At 43.7% G+C, this 17,206-nt stretch overlaps 2 pseudogenes; one reads left to right on the top strand and one right to left on the bottom strand.

Moving 5' to 3' along the window:
• Positions 1-2,034: 2,034 nt before the first annotated feature.
• Positions 2,035-7,030, top strand: LOC100343245 (protein GOLM2-like; annotated as a pseudogene).
• Positions 7,031-8,374: 1,344 nt separating this feature from the next.
• On the bottom strand, positions 8,375-11,134 carry LOC108178620 (60 kDa heat shock protein, mitochondrial-like; annotated as a pseudogene).
• Between the last annotated feature and the right edge of the window lie 6,072 nt (positions 11,135-17,206).

Genomic DNA, 17,206 nt, shown 5'->3' with positions numbered 1-17,206 from the left:
CTTAGAATTGGCTCAAACAGCTCCATGTTGATTCTGACAACTTTCACACAAGCATACAAACAGGACATAGCTAGAAGACTAAAAAGACCTCTCCCATCTATTTCCTTGTCAGGGTAAAGTGTGGTACCTTTGTTGTACCTGAGTGAGTGTAAACAAAGGAGCACCACATATTGATAAAATTTGATGGTCCTTTATTGCCAGCGGTGGAGAGTGGGCTCATGCCCTAAAGAACTCTCAACCCTGAAGCCTAAAGCAACAGGGTTTATAAAGGCAAAAACCACAAAATCGGGAGGGGAATTCATGGTGGCTAGGAACAGGGGGGAATACATGGTTACTGGGGTCAAGCTGACCTAAAACCTATGCGAAACTAGTATCAATTATAATCTTGACAATACCAGTTACAATCTTATAATCCTGACATTAATCCAGGTATTAGCTTAAATCATATGTAGGACATAGACAAATTACATTTTTATCATTAACCCAGGTGCAGCCTATCCACTTCCAAGCTTGAGCAATCATGCTAGGGGGTTTCTATGCTCTGCCAAGTGTGGTATAGTGGACTGCTATTGTCCGACTGTTTTAAATCATAGTTTCAGACCAGAGTCTCACGGTGTGGAGGGCGGGGGCACTTTCCCAGAATGGAGTCTCAAGTGCTCCAAAATGGAGTCCCTACTGTCAAGGTGTTACTTCACCTTGTGGTCTGACATGACCCACACCTTACTGATGAATGCTCCCCTTCCTAATGGCTAGTGAAGAATGAGTATCTATTGTCACTTGTATCATTTTCTCATTCACTCCCTGCCCCATGCCCATCTGTGTAAAGTTACAATTTCATTCCTAACCTTTCATTGCTTAACCCACAGCTTTCAACACATGTTCTTACTTTCATCCACCTTCCCCGTTGATGGATATACTTTTGTATGCATGTATTCATGTATTTTACATCTGTCTTATTTTGTTTAACCCCATCATACATTGCTACTACATTTTTAAAAATAAACTACATTTTTTAAAATAAAATCAATTATTAGACTTATTCATATATTTACTACTTCTAGAGAATCTTCTGCTTGAATCTCTCACAATTTTCATTTGGAATTGCTTTAAAACAGTGTTTTTCAAAATCTAATGTACTTGGGAATCCTGTTAAAATACAGATGCCAAATCAGAAAGTCTGGGGTTGGAGCCTGAGATTCTACAACTATTTCTCTCTTTAAAATTGTATTTATTTGAGAGGGAAGAAGGGAAGGAAGAAGGGAGGAAAAGAAAGAATTAGAGATTGAGATAGAGATCTCCCATCCATTGGTTCTCTCTCCAAATGCCTGCAACAAGAGCTAGGAACTCAGTCCAGGCCTCCCATGTAGGTGGCAGGAACTCATACTTGAGCCATCACCACTGCTTCCCACGGTTTTTATCAGCAGGAAGCTGGAGTCAAGAGCCAGAGTGTGGTACATAGGCATCTTAACTGCTCGGCTAAATGCCCACCCCTATAATATATTTTAAAGTCAGATAATACAGTGCCTCCTGCTTTGTTCTTTTTGCTCAAGATTGCTTTGGCTGTTTTGGGTCTTGTGAGTCTATTGTAATTTTACAACTGTTTTTTCTAGTTGTCTGAAAAATGCCGTTGGTATTTTGATAGTGATTGCAATGAATCCATAAGTCATTAATGATATTGATTCTTCCAATTCATGAACATGGGATGACTTTCCAATTCTTTATACCCTCTTCAATGTATTTCATTCATGTTTTATTTTTTAAAATTTTAAAACATTTATTTATTTATTTTGAAAGGCAGAGTTACACAGAGAGGAGGAGAGACAGAACTTCCATCTGCTGGTTTACCCCCCAGATGGCTGGAAAGTCCAGGGCTGATTCAGGTCAAAGTCAGAAGCCAGGAGCTTCATCCAGGTCTCCCACATGGGTGGCAGGGACCAAAACACTTGTACCATCTTTTGATGCTTTTTCCAGACCAAGAGCAGAGAAGTGGATTGGAATTGGAGCAGTTGGGACCTAAACCAATACCCATATGCGATGCCAGCGTTTCGGGTAGTAGCTTAAACTGCTATGCCACAGCACCGGCTCCTATCATTTTAATTGTGGAGATCTTTCACCTCTTTGGTTCAATTTATTCTTTGGTATTTTTGTAGCTACTGGAAATAGTATTACTTTCTTGATTTCTTTCTCAGATAATTCATTATTGATTTATAACAATGCTACTCATATTTGATATTGAATTTGTATTCTGCAACTTTGCTGAACTTGTTTATTTTAATATTTTTTTTGTGGTGGACTCTTCAGGGTTTTCTGTTTTCATCTGCAAACGGTGACAACTTGCTTTTTTTTTTTTTTTTTTTTCCACTCTGGATGACACTTCTTTCACTTGCCCAACTGCATGGCTAGGACTTCCAGTACTATGTCTTGTATTGTTTTTTAAGATTCTATCTACTTATTTGAGAGGCAGAGTTACAGAGAGAGGAGAGACAGGGAAAGGTCTTCCATCCACTGGTTCATTCCCCAAATGTCTGCAGTGGCCGGAGCCGGGAAAATCCAAAGCCAGGAGCCAGGAGCTTCTTCTGGGTCTCCCATGTGGGTGCAGGGGCCCAAGGACTTGGGGCATCTCCTGCTGCTTTCCCATAAGCAGGCCATAAGCAGGGAGTTGGATTGGAAGAGGAGAAACTGGGACACGAATCAGTGCCTATATGGGCACTTACTACACCACAGTGTCAAACCCTAATACTATGTTTTTGTAAAAGTGATAAATATTCTTTATCTTGCTCCAATAGTTTTTAAAGATTTATTTTTTATTTAAAGATTTTTAAAAAGATTTATTTATTTATTTATTTGAAAGGCACAGTTACAGAGAAGTGGAGACAGAGGCAGAGAAAGAGAGAGTTTTTTTTTTTTTTTAAAGATTTATTTATTTGAAAGAGTTATACAGAGAGAGAAGGAGAGGCAGAGAGAGAGAGAGAGATCTTCCCTCCGCTGGTTCACTCCCCAGATGGCCACAATGGCTAGAGCTGTGCCCATCCGAAGCCAGGAGCCAGGAGCTTCCTCTGGGTCTCCCACGTGGGTGCAGGGTCCCAAGGACTTGGGCTACCCTCCACTGCTTTCCCAGGCCATAGCAGAGAGCTGGATCAGAAGTGGAGCAGCCGGGACTTGAACTGGTGCCCATATAGGATGCCAGCACTGCAAGCAGAGGCTTTACCTGCTACACCACAACACCAGCCCCATTATTTACTTAATTATTTTAAAGGCAGTATCACAGAGAGAAAAAGGGAGAGAGACAGATAGCTTCCATCTGCTGGTTCACTCCCCACATGGGCACAACAGCTGGAGCTGGGCCAGGACAAAATCAGGAGTCTGGAACTCAGTCCATTTCCCACATGGGTGATAGGGTCAAAAGTGGGCCTTCTGCTCCTTTCCCAAGTGCATTTGCAAGAAGCTGGATCAGAAGTGGAACAGCTAGGACTTGAACTGGCACTCCAGGAAGGGGTGGGAGTGTCACAAGCAATGGTTTAGCAGGCTGCACAATTACACTGACCCCTTGATTCAGATTTTAGAAACCTTTCAGCTTTCCCGCACTTCTTAACTTTTGTATAAACACAGTAATAAACTCATTCATTCCCACCCAGGAATACACTCACCCTTAGCAGTATGTTTTTTTTTTCCTAAATAAAAGAAAGAAAAGATTAACTCAAGCATATTAAAGTTATAGAGCTTTGGTATTTTTATGTACGCTTTCATCTTGTATGAATGTTACTGATTAGTTACAGTGTACCATTTCAGCAAGTGTAGGGGCTGCTTTAAACAAATCTTTATTACACAAGGTTGCCACATAGTTGGAGATTTCTCTACTTTTACACAGTTTTTCTCCCTCTCCAGAGAAAGGCCACCTTTTACCTTCTTATGTGGTGATGGCAAACATATCCTGATTTAACAGAATAGCAGTAAAATGCCTCAGTGTGTTTCTCTGTCCCCAAGCCTGAGGTGCTGGGGCTGGGGAGGGAGGATGGGACAGCCCGGTTCTCCTGGTTCCATTCAGGGTAGGTGGCCGAGCTGCAGGGCCAGGTCCAGTGCACCAAGGTGGCCCGCGGGCACCTGGAGAAGTGAATTTGGGCCTCTTGCTCTTGGTGGAAATGCACAGGAAACACATCAACCAGAAAGAGGCTGACTACAGTTGCCTCAGCAGCTGGCTGCAGGCCAGGGAGGGCCTGGGCAAGAGATGCGAAGATGACAAGGTTAACTACAGAACAACGTGTCATATCACATAGCAGACAGACATCATTTCCAGGAGCAACCTGCTGAGCTTCGTCAGGAGTTCCTTCGACAGGAAGACCAGCTTCAGGACTATCAGAAGAACAATACTTACCTTGTGGGGAGAGGTTAGAATATACGAGTTTTCAGTGTGGACAGCAGATCAAGAAATGAAGAGCACAACGTGAAGAAAATATTTTAAAAAATTAGCAGACCAGTTTTTGCAAGAACAAAAGCAAGATGTTCAGAAGGTTCAAGCAAATGATGGAGAAAAACTGGGTGTGAACGATCATGTAGTACCTAAAAACATTGCAGTAGTAGCTGAAGGTGCTGCAGAAAAGAATGAGGAACCCTCAAGTAGTCGTATTTCGTGGGAAAGAACAGACCGAGCAAGGTGGTGATGCAGGGTCGCCTGGAGGAGGAGGGAGTGACCCAGCAAAAGCTGAAGCTCTTCCTGTGCTTATTTAAGGAAACCTCCTGTATCAGCTTCTCAACTTGGAAGTCACCAAGCAATTCCTCATCTTCCAACCGGACAACCTCTTTCTCCCAATCTGGGTGAAGATGCCCAGGTAAGCCATAATGGAGACCTCAGCACTTCAAAACAGAACCCTTCCAACACTCTTCAGCACTTAATTCCAGGCTCCAAATTGGAGAGCAAACCCAATGTTCAAAAAGATTTACTAAAGCAAGCTACCAAGGATAAAGTTGGTGACTTCCGTAAATTGAAGCAAAATGATGAAGAATAAGAGCTTCAGGTGGACCCTGCAGACCATGGAAAGCAGCATTTCAGTGATGTCCTCTGAATCCTGAAGGAAAATTTCAGAAAACCTAAAGTGCTGTAATATGGAATCATTTCTATTTCATCATTTTTACTTTTGCTGTGAAGGTCAGTTCTATCAGTTGTCAAGATACATTGAGATAGATTTAAGGATAGGGTTTTTTTTTTTTTTTTAAGATTTATTTTAATTATTTGAAAGACAGAGTTACAGAGAGAGGTACAGACAGAGAGAGAGGTCTTCCTTCCGATGGTTCACTCCCCAGGTGGCCGCAATGGCTGGAGCTGTGCCGATCTAAAGCCAGGAGCCAGGAGCTTCTTCCAGGTCTCCCACGTGGGTGCAGGGGCCCAAGCACTTGGACCATTTTCTACTGCTTTCCCAGGCCATAGCAGAGAGCTGGATTGGAAGTGCAGCAGCCGGGACTAGAACCGGCGCCCATATGGGATGCCGATGTTTCAGGCCAGGGCTTTAACCTGCTGCACCACAGCGCCAGCCCCTAAGAAAAAATTGTAATGAAGGAATGTATCCATGTACATATGTGAACCTTTTCCTATTGTATTATCAAAGCAGAGACTTTTTGATTATGATACAGTTAAGCCAAAAACAGTTAATCTTTGCATTTAAAGCAAACTCATGTATATTTCACATTTTACTGAGCCTAATAATTCTTTCCACAAATAGACAAGCAGAGAAAAATGGCTGTACATGTTGTACATTGCACATAGCTTAACCAGAGTGAGAACAATTATGCAGCTGAAAACTCAGCTGAAAACTTTTTACACACTAATACATTGTTAGCCCGATAAATGTTCTGTCTATTCCCTGCTTCACGATCTTCAAGGAATTATACCTATCACAATTGCACAAAAAAGGGAAAGTGGAAACCAAACACTGGGCAACATATGTACAAAATCCCCTCCCTACTCCTTTTATTTTACATGAGTGCTGATGTGTTTGGCAGATATATTTTCAGCTGGGGCCTGATGGAAGTTTGAAGTAACCTGCAAAGACATAATGATATTTGTGAGTTATGCCTTACCTACTTTTTGAACTTTGCGGAATGCCTGATTGACATATATTTTCAGTTTTTATTTTTTCAAGTAATACCAGTACTGCTTCACTATGGCCATCAGTGGCTAAAATTTTTTGTATTTTCTGAGTTCAGGTTGGCAAAGATACTGATGATTGAAATGCCGAATCCTGAGAGGGGCTAAATCTGCTTTGACTGAATCTGCAATTGGTATTTCAAAGACTTTCTGGTAGTTCCAGTGATCTTAGTTGACTAGACTTTTTCAGAAGTACTAAATGAGCAATTTTAACAGGTTTTTATTCATGTACAGATAGATATAAGTACAGTGAGGCCCACAGCTGTTTTATTAAAATAGATTAAAAATTTGTAACAAAAATGAATGTTTGTAATTAATATGTTAGTTAAGAATCCATCAAACTTTTTTTTTTTTTTTTTGACAGGCAGAGTTAGACAGTGAGAGAGAGAGACAGAGAGAAAGGTCTTCCTTTTTCCGTTGGTTTATTCCCCAACTGGCTGCCATGGCCGGCACGCTGCACCGATCCGAAGCCAGGAGCCAGGTGCTTCCTCCTGCTCTCCCTCATGGGTGCAGGGCCCAAGCACTTGGGCCATCCTCCACTGCCTTCCCGGGCCACAGCAGAGACCTGGACTAGAAGAGGAGCAACTGGGACAGAATCCGGCGCCCCAACCAGGACTAGAACTCTGGATGCCGGCACCACAGGCGGAGAATTAGCCTAGTGAGCCACGGCGCTGGCCTCCATCAAACATCTTTCCTAGACTTACAAAAATTATTTTAAATGCTTGTGTCTTTTTTTAACTCTATTCAGTAGGATGTGTAAGCTAGGTAATTCGTGTTCTTTGATTTAAATTATTTTTAAATCTTATCCCACTCCCCTAAAATAAAAGGTTTTAATTCTAAGTAGAAATTTAAGATTGTTAACCCTATTTTTCAGAAGGATGACTGCTAATTGCATTTTTTTTTTTTTTTTTTTTTTTTTTTTTTTTTTTTGACAGGCAGAGTGGACAGTGAGAGAGAGAGACAGAGAGAAAGGTCTTCCTTTGCCGTTGGTTCACCCTCCAATGGCCGCCGCGGCCAGCGCGCTGCGGCCGGCGCACCGCGCTGATCCGATGGCAGGAGCCAGGAGCCAGGTGCTTTTCCTGGTCTCCCATGGGGTGCAGGGCCCAAGCACCTGGGCCATCCTCCACTGCACTCCCTGGCCACAGCAGAGGGCTGGCCTGGAAGAGGGGCATCCGGGACAGAATCCGGCGCCCCGACCGGGACTAGTACCCGGTGTGCCGGCGCCGCTAGGCGGAGGATTAGCCTAGTGAGCCGCGGCGCCGGCCTTGCTAATTGCATTTAAACAACATGAAATGTATTCCCCCACCCCTAGTACTAAGGTTCCAGTCAAAATTCAGATTCACAGAAGTAAAGAAATTATTTTGGAATTATTAAATGACCAGGAAAAGATGCAGTTAATTTACTAAAACTTTTTCCCACCTTATCAAAGTAAACAGTTGGTGCCTTTGTTATCAGTAGGGTCAGGCCAACAATGAATTAGGTATAATGGTTCACAAAATTTTTAAAATGTAATTAAAGAAAAGGGGTGTACATCTTTTGGGTAGTACTTCTTGATATTTAATTCTGTAAAATCTTTATAAAAGAAAACCAAGAAAATCACCTGCTTTAGTCCCTTGTCATTAGAGCAATCACTTGGTTGTTTGGTAGCTATTACACAGCAACATTTCTTCAATTAGCAGCCCAGATATTTTATAAACTGAGAAATCTAGGGCCAACTGATAATATTTCTGACTGTACTAACATTTTAGTGCAATAAAATACTATGTGAATCTCTTAAAATTCTGACATTCTACAGTCTATATTAGACATACTGTTTTTATAATGTTGTACTTTTGCCTTAAGATTTACGTTTTTAAAATGTATTTTTGCCCTGAATTAGTGTTAATTTAATGGAAATCATCACTCACTGGGTTCTAATAAATTGAAAATTAAACTTAAAAAATGTGTCAGTGATTTAAATTGAAAGCAGTACAGTGATAGCTCTAGCACTTAGTATCAGGAATATAGAAATTTTTTTAAATTCAAAAATATAAAATAAATTATATGTAGGCATGCACAGTGAGAGCAGTAAACCATTATATATCGTTGTCAACTGACACCAGTAACTGATGGTTATAGTGATTTTCTTAAACATTGGCCAGCTTTTCTACCAGTCATTTTCTTCAACTGGTGATGAGCACTGCCTTGATTGTCCCGTTACAATTCATTAATAATGATAGAGCACTATTCTATGAATTAGAACATACCACCTCCCATGCCACCCATCGCAGCCATTCCAGGGTTCTTCTCTTCTTTAGTAATTTCTGTGCCTACAGCTTCTGCTATAGTTAACAGAGAGGTCACCCAGCAGCATCCAGTAAAGCAGTCCTACAACCTTTGTTGGATCAGTGATTCTTTTTTCCGTCATTTCTACAAAATCTCCACACGTAGCACCATAACCAGCTTCGAGGAACTTTGCAGAGTTTTCTAAACAATAGGATCTTTCAACACCTACATCCTTAGCAATAGTCATTACAGGCATTTTGAATGTTCTTTTGATAATTTCTGTACTGACTTTTTTTTTTAATCTTCATTAGCTAGAGTCCATGAGTCCAAGGCTGGGATGCACCAGAGCAGGGCACAGTCTCTTCCCACAGAACAATACCTTCTTCAACAGCAGCTCTTGTAGCATTTAGGGCATCTGTAACTCTGTCTTTTTCATTAACTGTTTTTTAAAGATTTTATTTATTTATTTATTTATTTGAGAGGTAGAGTTACAGACGATGAGAGGGAGAGACAGAAACAAAGGTCTTCCATTTGCTGTTTCACTCCCCAAATGGCCTCAAGGGCCAGAACTGGGCTGATCGGAAGCCAGGAACCAGGAGTTTCTTTCAAGTCTCCCACATGGATGCAGGGGCCTAAGGACTTGAGCCATCTTCAACTGCTTTCCCAGGCCACAGCAGAGAGCTGGATTGGAAGAGGAGCAACCGGGACTAGAACCGGCACCCATATGGGGTGCCGGTACCACAGGTAGAGGATTAACCTACTGTGCCATGGCGCTGGCCCCTCTTTTCATTAACTTTAACATCACTGGTCCCTCTAACCTTCAGCACAGCTACTCTATCTGAAAGCTTTGCTAGGTGTTCATTCAACTCTTTCCTTTTCAAATACACTAGTTATTATATATAATTGCTCAATGATTTTTTTGAAAATGTTTTTTAATTTGAGCCTTGTCAGCTTTTCCTTTCAAAAGTATAGCAACCCTTAAACAAAATTTTTAAAATAATTAAAATAAAAATAAATTAAAAAAAAATATAGCATCATCTATGGTCACAATGACTTCTCCAACTTTTCCTAAGTCATGAGGTTGAATATCTTCAAGATTTGGGGTCAATCTCCCTTCTCCAAATTCTGCACCATCAGTAGCAATAGCCATATCTTTAAGCTGCTTCTTTCTGTCATCACCTCAACCTGGAGCTCTGACTGCTACAATCTGAAGATCAACTTTCAGCCTGTTCAAAATGAGTGTACTCAGGCCTTCACCATCAACATCTTCAGCAGTTGTGACCAGAGGCTTACGGTAAGCATGGGCAGTTTAAAGAGCAGGTGTAATGCAATGGACTGGATACTAGGGATTTTCACTCAGCAGATCATAGGCATCCTGGAATTCACATTTCTGACCTTTTGATGTGTTAATAAAGTATGGAGAAATAACAGCCTCAATCAGGCTTCATGCCTTCAGGGCCGGCACTGTGGCATAGCAGGTAAAGCCACTGCCTGCAGTGCCAGCATCCCATGTGGGCGCCAGTTCAAGACTATGGCCTAGGAAAGCAATAGAAGATGGCCCAAGTCCTTGGGCCCCTGCACCCGAGTGGGAGACGGGGAGGAAACTCCTGGCTCCTGGCTTTGGATCAGTGCAGCTCCAACTGTTGCAGCCATTTAGGGAGTGAATCAGTGGATGGAAGACCTCTCTCTCTCTCTCTGCCTCTCTGTAACTCTGACTTTCAAATAAATAAATATTTTTATAAATAGTTTTTAAAATTCATGTCTTCAATAATTTCTAATTGATTGTTACTTCCTTTACTGTGCTGATACCTTTTCTTTCAGCCTTCTTCATTGCATCAGAAATAATATTGCCAATTTCTTTGTCTCCATTTTCAGAAGTCATAGCAACTGCTTCAGGGGTTATCATAGATTCTGACCACTTCTTAAGCCCATTTTTTACAGCATCAACAGCTAATATCACACTTCTGATTTCCACTGGATTAGCCCCTTTGCCAGTCTTCTCAAAGCCTTCCCTGGCGATAGAGCATGCCACTATAGTAGCTGTGGTGGTATCATCAATCCCCAGGCTATTCATTTGTGTCATTGGCAACCTCTTGAACAAACTTAGCGCCAATGTTTTTATATTTATCCTTTGAGTCAGCTGACTTTGCAATAGTCATACCATCTTTTGTTACTCTGGGACTTTCCCAACTCTTTCTCAATATCACTGTTTTCGGGGCTGGTGCTATGGCACAGCAGGTTAACGCCCTGGCCTGAAGCTCCAGCATCCCATATGGGCACCAGCTTGAGACCTGGCTGCTCCGCTTCTGATACAGCTCTCTGCTAGGGCTTGGGAAAGCAGTAGAAGATGGCCCAAGTCCTTGGGCCCCTGCACCCGTGTGGGAGACCTGGAAGAAGCTCCTGGCTCCTGGCTTCAGATCAGCCAGCTCCAGCCGTTGCGGCCAACTGGGGAGTAAACCATCAGGTGGAAGACCTCTCTCTCTCTGCCTCTCCTCTCTCTGTTTAACTCTGACTTGCAAATAAATAAATAAATCTTTCAAAAAAAATAATCACTGTTTTCCCCTTTGGCCCCATTGTAATGGCCACAGTGTTGGCTAAAAGGTCTACACACCTTGACACATTAAGGCTCGGGCATCTGCACTAAATTTTATGTTTTGGCATAAGCCAAGTGAGATAAGGAGCCAGTACCCTGGACACTGGTCTGATCTGGCAGCAGCAAGGAGGGTACATGTGAGTCAAGCCAGCAGCTTGGAGTTAGGGACAGAGAACAGTATGTACACAGCAGTGAGCCTGTGTCCCTTCCCTTGGTTGCTCCCTTGCCCCCTAGCACTGTGTGCAGGGGCTCATTTTCGAAGCAAAAAGAGGAAAAGTATAGAAAATATAATCAACTTACCCATTAAGATTGTAAGATTTTATTTTTGTATACATAGCAAAGCCATAAAATATACAAACTTACCCATTTAAAACAGGTATAAGTATTTTAGAAGAAATATTTATTTGAAAGACCAAGTTACAGAGAGAGAGAGAGAGACAGAGAGATCTTCCATTTGCTGGTTCCCTCCCCAGGTGGCCACAATAGCTACGTCTGGAGCAGGAGGCAGGAGCCAGGAACTTCATCTGGGTCTCCCATGTGTACTCAGGGGCCCATGTGCTTGGATCATCTTCCACTGCTTTCCCAGGCACATTAGCAGGGAGCTGGATTGGAAGTAGAGCAGCTGACACAGGAACTGTTGCCCATAAGGGATGCTGGTGTAACAGGCCGAGGCTCAACCTGCTGCTGGCCCCTGGAAGAGAGCTTACAGTTTACAGTTTATGACTATATCTCCTGTATATAACTGAAGCAAGAGTCCTAACAAGAAGTGTCAACTTGAGCCACATCCCCTGTTCCCCCATTTCTCCATTCATATGAGGTTCCCATATCAGCAGCAAACATTTATGCAGGCTTTTTCGTGTTAGAATAATTTTGAAGCAGAAGACATTTTCTATTTTGATGAGATTCTCTTCTGTGAGGCCAAGCTTTTTCCACTCAGAAGTCCTTCTGGGGGTGGGCATTTGATGCAGTGGTTAAGATGCCACTTGGGATGCCCATGTCCCATATTAGGGTCCGGGCTCTGCTCCGGAGTCCAGCTTCCTGGTAAATGCACGCCCTAGGGGGCAGCAGTGATGGCTCAAGTAGTAGAGTCCTTGCCACTCACTTAGGGGACCTGGCTTCATCCTGGCCCAGCCCTGACTGTTGCAGGGCTGTCTCTACCCTTCTGCCTTTCAAAAAAATAAAAAAAGCAAAAAAAAAAAAAAAGAAAAAAAAAAGCCCCCCCTCCCCAAGAAGGGTCTCTGTTGTGGTCTCTGAGACTATAATAGTTTCTCATCTGTGTTGCCACAGAGACTCAAATTCCAGCTCAAGAACGGAAGTTGGTTGGTGAAAAGTCTTCTTTCTAAGCTATCATACACATATCTCCTATACTCACTTTGCCCAGTCAGATGGTAGGGTTGCTGTAGAGCGTGTGGAGTTCTAACATGCAGAAATGAAGCTTGGGCCGGTGCCGTGGCTCACTAGGCTAATCCTCTGCCTAGTGGCGCCGGCACACCAGGTTCTAGTCCCGGTCGGGGCGCCGCATTCTGTCCCGGTTGCCCCTCTTCCAGGCCAGCTCTCTGCTGTGGCCAGGGAGTGCAGTGGAGGATGGCCCAAGTGCTTGGGCCCTGCACCCCATGGGAGACCAGGAAAAGCACCTGGCTCCTGGCTCCTGCCATAGGATCAGCACGGTGCGCCGGCCGGCCGCAGCGCGCCGGCCGCGACGGCCATTGGAGGGTGAACCAACGGCAAAGGAAGACCTTTCTCTCTGTCTCTCTCTCTCTCACTGTCCACTCTGCCTGTCCAAAAATAAAAAAAAAGAAAAGAAAAAGAAATGAAGCTACCTATTGACTCCTATGGCACATCTGCGGGTTTAGGTCTGACTAATCACTGTTTTCTTTGGAGAAAGAATAGGGCTGGGGCCGGTGCTATGGCGTAGTGGGTAAAGGCACCGCTTGCAGCTTCGGCATCCCATATGGGTGCCGGTTTGAGTCCCAGCTGCTCCACTTCTGATCCAACTCTCTGCTGTGGCCTGCCAAAGCAGTAGAAGATGGCCCAAGTCCTTGGACCCCTGCACCCACGTGGGAGACCCGGAAGAAGCGCCTGGCTCCTGGCTTTGGATTGGTGCAGCTCCAGCCATTGTGACCAATTGGCAAGTGAACCAGCAGATGGAAGACCTCTCTCTCTCTCTTCCTCTCTCTCTCTCTTTCTGTCTCTCTCTCTGCCTCTCCTGTCTCTGTGTAACTCTGACTTGCAAATAAATAAATAATTTTTTTTAAAAAAAAGGGCTATTCAAATCAATTTTACATTTATTATCCCAACCCTAGCCACTTTCTAAATTAGTCCACGTTACCCTGAGGACAGTGCCTTTATTTGTAAGAAGCTGTAACTACAACTTCTAGTTAGATTTTAATGTCGTTAAGTAAAGAAACTTACTCATCAGATATACTATAAGCATTTACACTGTGGTAGAGAAAAAGAGCAGCCCTTTGCACCTTGCTCTGACACTGAGCCCATACTAGTTCATATCCAACTGGTCAATGCCCCTTCATAAGTCTGCACAGTTGTCATCATTAATGCCTGCATTCTCATTCAAATGATCTCTGAAAGTCTTCATAACAAATCGACAAGTCATAACTAAGGGTTGGAGTAAGTCTCAAAGAAAAATTCCACTTAACCAAGAAAAAAATAAAAGTCTTTCTGAGAACTGTGGAATTTGGCCCTAGATAGCTTAGTCCATAAAACCAAGTCCAAGTGGCAATGTATCATTAATTATCAAAGAAGTTAATTAAACAGGCAAGTTGTTTTGTGTAAAATATAATGCCTTCTTGTTTATTCTCCCATCTGATTTCAGAAGAAATTAACGGAGGAGCCTCCTTCTGTCTACATTGTGGCAGGGCCTAATCTACTGTTTTCTTTTTAAAAATATTTAGATAGACTTTTTTCTTTAAAATAATTTTAGATTTACTGAAAAATTGGAAAATCCTAGAGAGCTTTTGTGTAACCAGCACCTAGTTTCTCCAATCGTTAGGTACATTTGTCACACTAATGATGCAATAAAGATACACCGTTTAGGGCCTGCGCCATGGCTTACTTGGTTAATCCTCCGCCTGCAGCACCGGCATCCCATATGTGTGCTGGTTCTAGTCCTGGTTGCTATTCTTCCAGTCCAGCTCTCTGCTGTGGCCCAAGAGGGCAGTGGAGGATGGCCCAAATGCTTGGACCTTTGTACCTGAGTGGGAGACCAGGAGGAAGCACCTGGCTCCTGGCTTTGGATCGGCGCAGCCCCAGCCGTGGCAGCCATTTGGGGGGTGAACCAATGGAAGGAGGACCTTTCTCTCTGTCCCTCTCACTGTCTAACTCTACCTGTCAAATAAAAAAAAATACATTGTTTATTAACTAAACTCTATATTCATATATTCCTGCTTTTTCCTTTTTCTGTCTCAGGATACCACATGACATTTTCTTTAAACATTTATTTTATTTATTTGAAATGTGGAGTTAGAGAGAGAGAGAGGGAAAGACAGAGAGATTTTCCATCTGCTGGTTCATTCCTCAAATGGCAGCAATGGCCAGGGCTGGGCCAGGCTGAAGCCAGGAGCCAAGAACTTCTTCCAGATCTCCCACATGGGTGCAGGGGCCCAAGAATTTGGGCCATCTTCTGCTGCGTTCCCAGGTGTGTTAGCAGGGAGCTGGATTGGAAGTGGACTCCAACCAGCGCCCACATGAGATGTCAGTGTTGCAGGAGGCGGCTTTACCTGCTATGCCACATCAGCCCCACCACATGACATTTAATAGTCGTGTCTTCTAGTTCCTCTTCGCTATGACAGTTTCTTAGACATTCTTTTGTTTTTAACTTGATGCTGTTCAACTAGTATTTGTCATGTATTTTTGCATATTGCCACTTTTATTATTTTTAAAGCTTTTTTTTTTTATTTGAAAGGCAGAGGCATGGGGCGGGGCACGGAGGGCATGTCTTCCATCCGCTGGTTCACTCTCCAAATGGCCGCAATGGCCAGAGCTGAGCCAATCCGAAGTCAGGAGCCAGGAGCTCCTTCCAGGTCTCCCACGTAGGTGCATGACTTGGGCCACCCTCTACTACTTTCCCAAGCCATAGCAGAGCTGGACTGGAAGTGGAGCAGCTTGGTCTCAAACCGGTGCCATATGGGATGCCAGCACAGCAGGCAGTGGCTTTACCCACTATGCCACAGTGCTGGCCTCCACCAATTGCCTCTTAATTTGTATTTGCTTCATGCTTTCCTCGTGAGTAGACTGGGTTATGTGTTCTGAGGAGGAAGACCATAGAAGTGAAGCACCATTGTCAGCATGTCGTATGAAAGATGTGTGGTATCAGCATGACGTACCACTAATGTGTCAACCTGGATCACCTGGTTAAGGCAGGGCTCTCCTTCCTTCATTATTCTGCCCCACTTTCCATACTGTATACTTTGGAAGCAAACCACTAATCATAGGTAACTGTTTAACTTTTTTTTTAAGATTTATTTTATTTATTTGAAAAAGGGAGTGAGAAAGAGGGCGAGATCTTCCATGTACTGGCCAAAACAGCCAGGGCTGGGCCAGGCTGAAGCCAGGAGCCTGGAACTCTATCCAGGTCTCTCACATGGGTGGCAAAGCCGTCTTCTGCTGCTTTCCCAGGTGCATTAGCAGAGAGCAGTTGGGGCCTGAACTGGTGCTGAACTGTGGTGCCAGCATCACAGCCCCAACCCACTGTACCACAACACTGGCCCCATGTTTAACCTCTTTATAGTCTTCATTATTTTGAAAAAATATATATATATATATATACCCTAGAAAAAGCTATAAATCCTAAATTTTAAATGCTTCCTTTCTTCAAGTTCCATCTGAAATGTCACTTCTTCTCACGTCCTCATCTCTCCACCAAATCGGATGTGGCATGTCTTCCCCCATCTAAATGTAATAATGTCCCAGTGCCACTTATTAAATAAGCAGGAAGCCACTAGCCTCAGACTATCTCTGTGCTTCGAGTTTCTGCCTAACAAAATGCAGCCCTACGTGTTATGCAAACAAAACAAACCTGACTTAGTACAGTAGATTTTTGGTAACAAATAGCTGAGTTTCAGACTGTCACAGGGACCAGCTGATCAGACCATGCCCAAAGAAGGCAAATGCTTAGCCACAGCCAGTCAGATCAGGTGATTCTGCGCTTCTATGCCCATCCTACAAAAGTCCACTGTTCCCATTGCCACACGGAACTCTATGAACCTCTTCTGGTTCTATGTGCTGCTTGATTCATGAATTGTTCTTTGTGCAAATAAATTCTATTAAACGTATTATATCTATCTTTAACAATTTTAATTTTTTTACTTTTTTTTTAAAGATTTCATTTATTTATTTGAAAGTCAGAGTTACACAGAGAGAAGAAGAGACAGAGAGGTCTTCCGTCCGATGGTTCACTCCCCAGATGGCCGCAAGGGCTAGAGCTGCACCGACCTGAAGCCAGGAGCCAGGAGCTTCTTCCGGGTCTCCCACATGGGCACAGGGGCCCAAGGACTTGAGTCATCTTCTACTGTTTTCCCAGGCCACAGCAGAGAGCTGGATCAGAAGTGGAACAGCCAGGACTTGAACTGGTGCCCATATGGGATGCCAGCACCACAGGCGGCGGCTTTACCCACTAGCCACGGTGCTGGCCCCTAACACTTTTTCAAAAGATTTATTTTTCTGAAAGGTGGAATTAGAGACAGAGAGAGACAGAGAGAGAGATTTTTTGGCAGGCAGAGTTAAAAAGAGAGAGAGAAAGGTCTTCCTTTTCCATTGGTTCACCCCCCAAATAGCAGCTATGGCCGGGGCGCTGCACTGACCTGAAGCCAGGAGACAGGTGCTTCCTCCTGGTCTCCCACATGGGTGCAGGGCCCAAGCACTCGGGCCATCCTCCACTGCCTTCCCGGGCCACAGCAGAGAGCTGGACTGGAAGAGGAGCAACCGGGACAGAATCCGGCACCCAAACCGGGACTAGAACCTGGGGTGCTGGCGCCAAAGGCAGAGGATTAGCCAAGTGAGCCATGGTGCCAGCCGAGAGAGAGAGAGATCTTCTATCTGCTAGTTCATTCCTCAAATGGCCTCATAGGCCAGGGCTGGACCAAGCTGAAGCCAGGAGCCAGGAGATTCATCTGGGGCTCCAACATGGGTGCAGGGACCAAAGGATTTGGGTCATCTTCTGTTGCTTTCCCAGGAACGTCAGCAGGAAGCTGGGT

This window comes from Oryctolagus cuniculus, chromosome 20 (assembly GCF_964237555.1).
Source record: "Oryctolagus cuniculus chromosome 20, mOryCun1.1, whole genome shotgun sequence".
Taxonomy (NCBI): Eukaryota; Metazoa; Chordata; class Mammalia; order Lagomorpha; family Leporidae; genus Oryctolagus; species Oryctolagus cuniculus.
The sequence above is the reverse complement of the archived record's forward strand: the minus strand, read 5'-3'. Positions and strand labels throughout refer to the sequence as shown.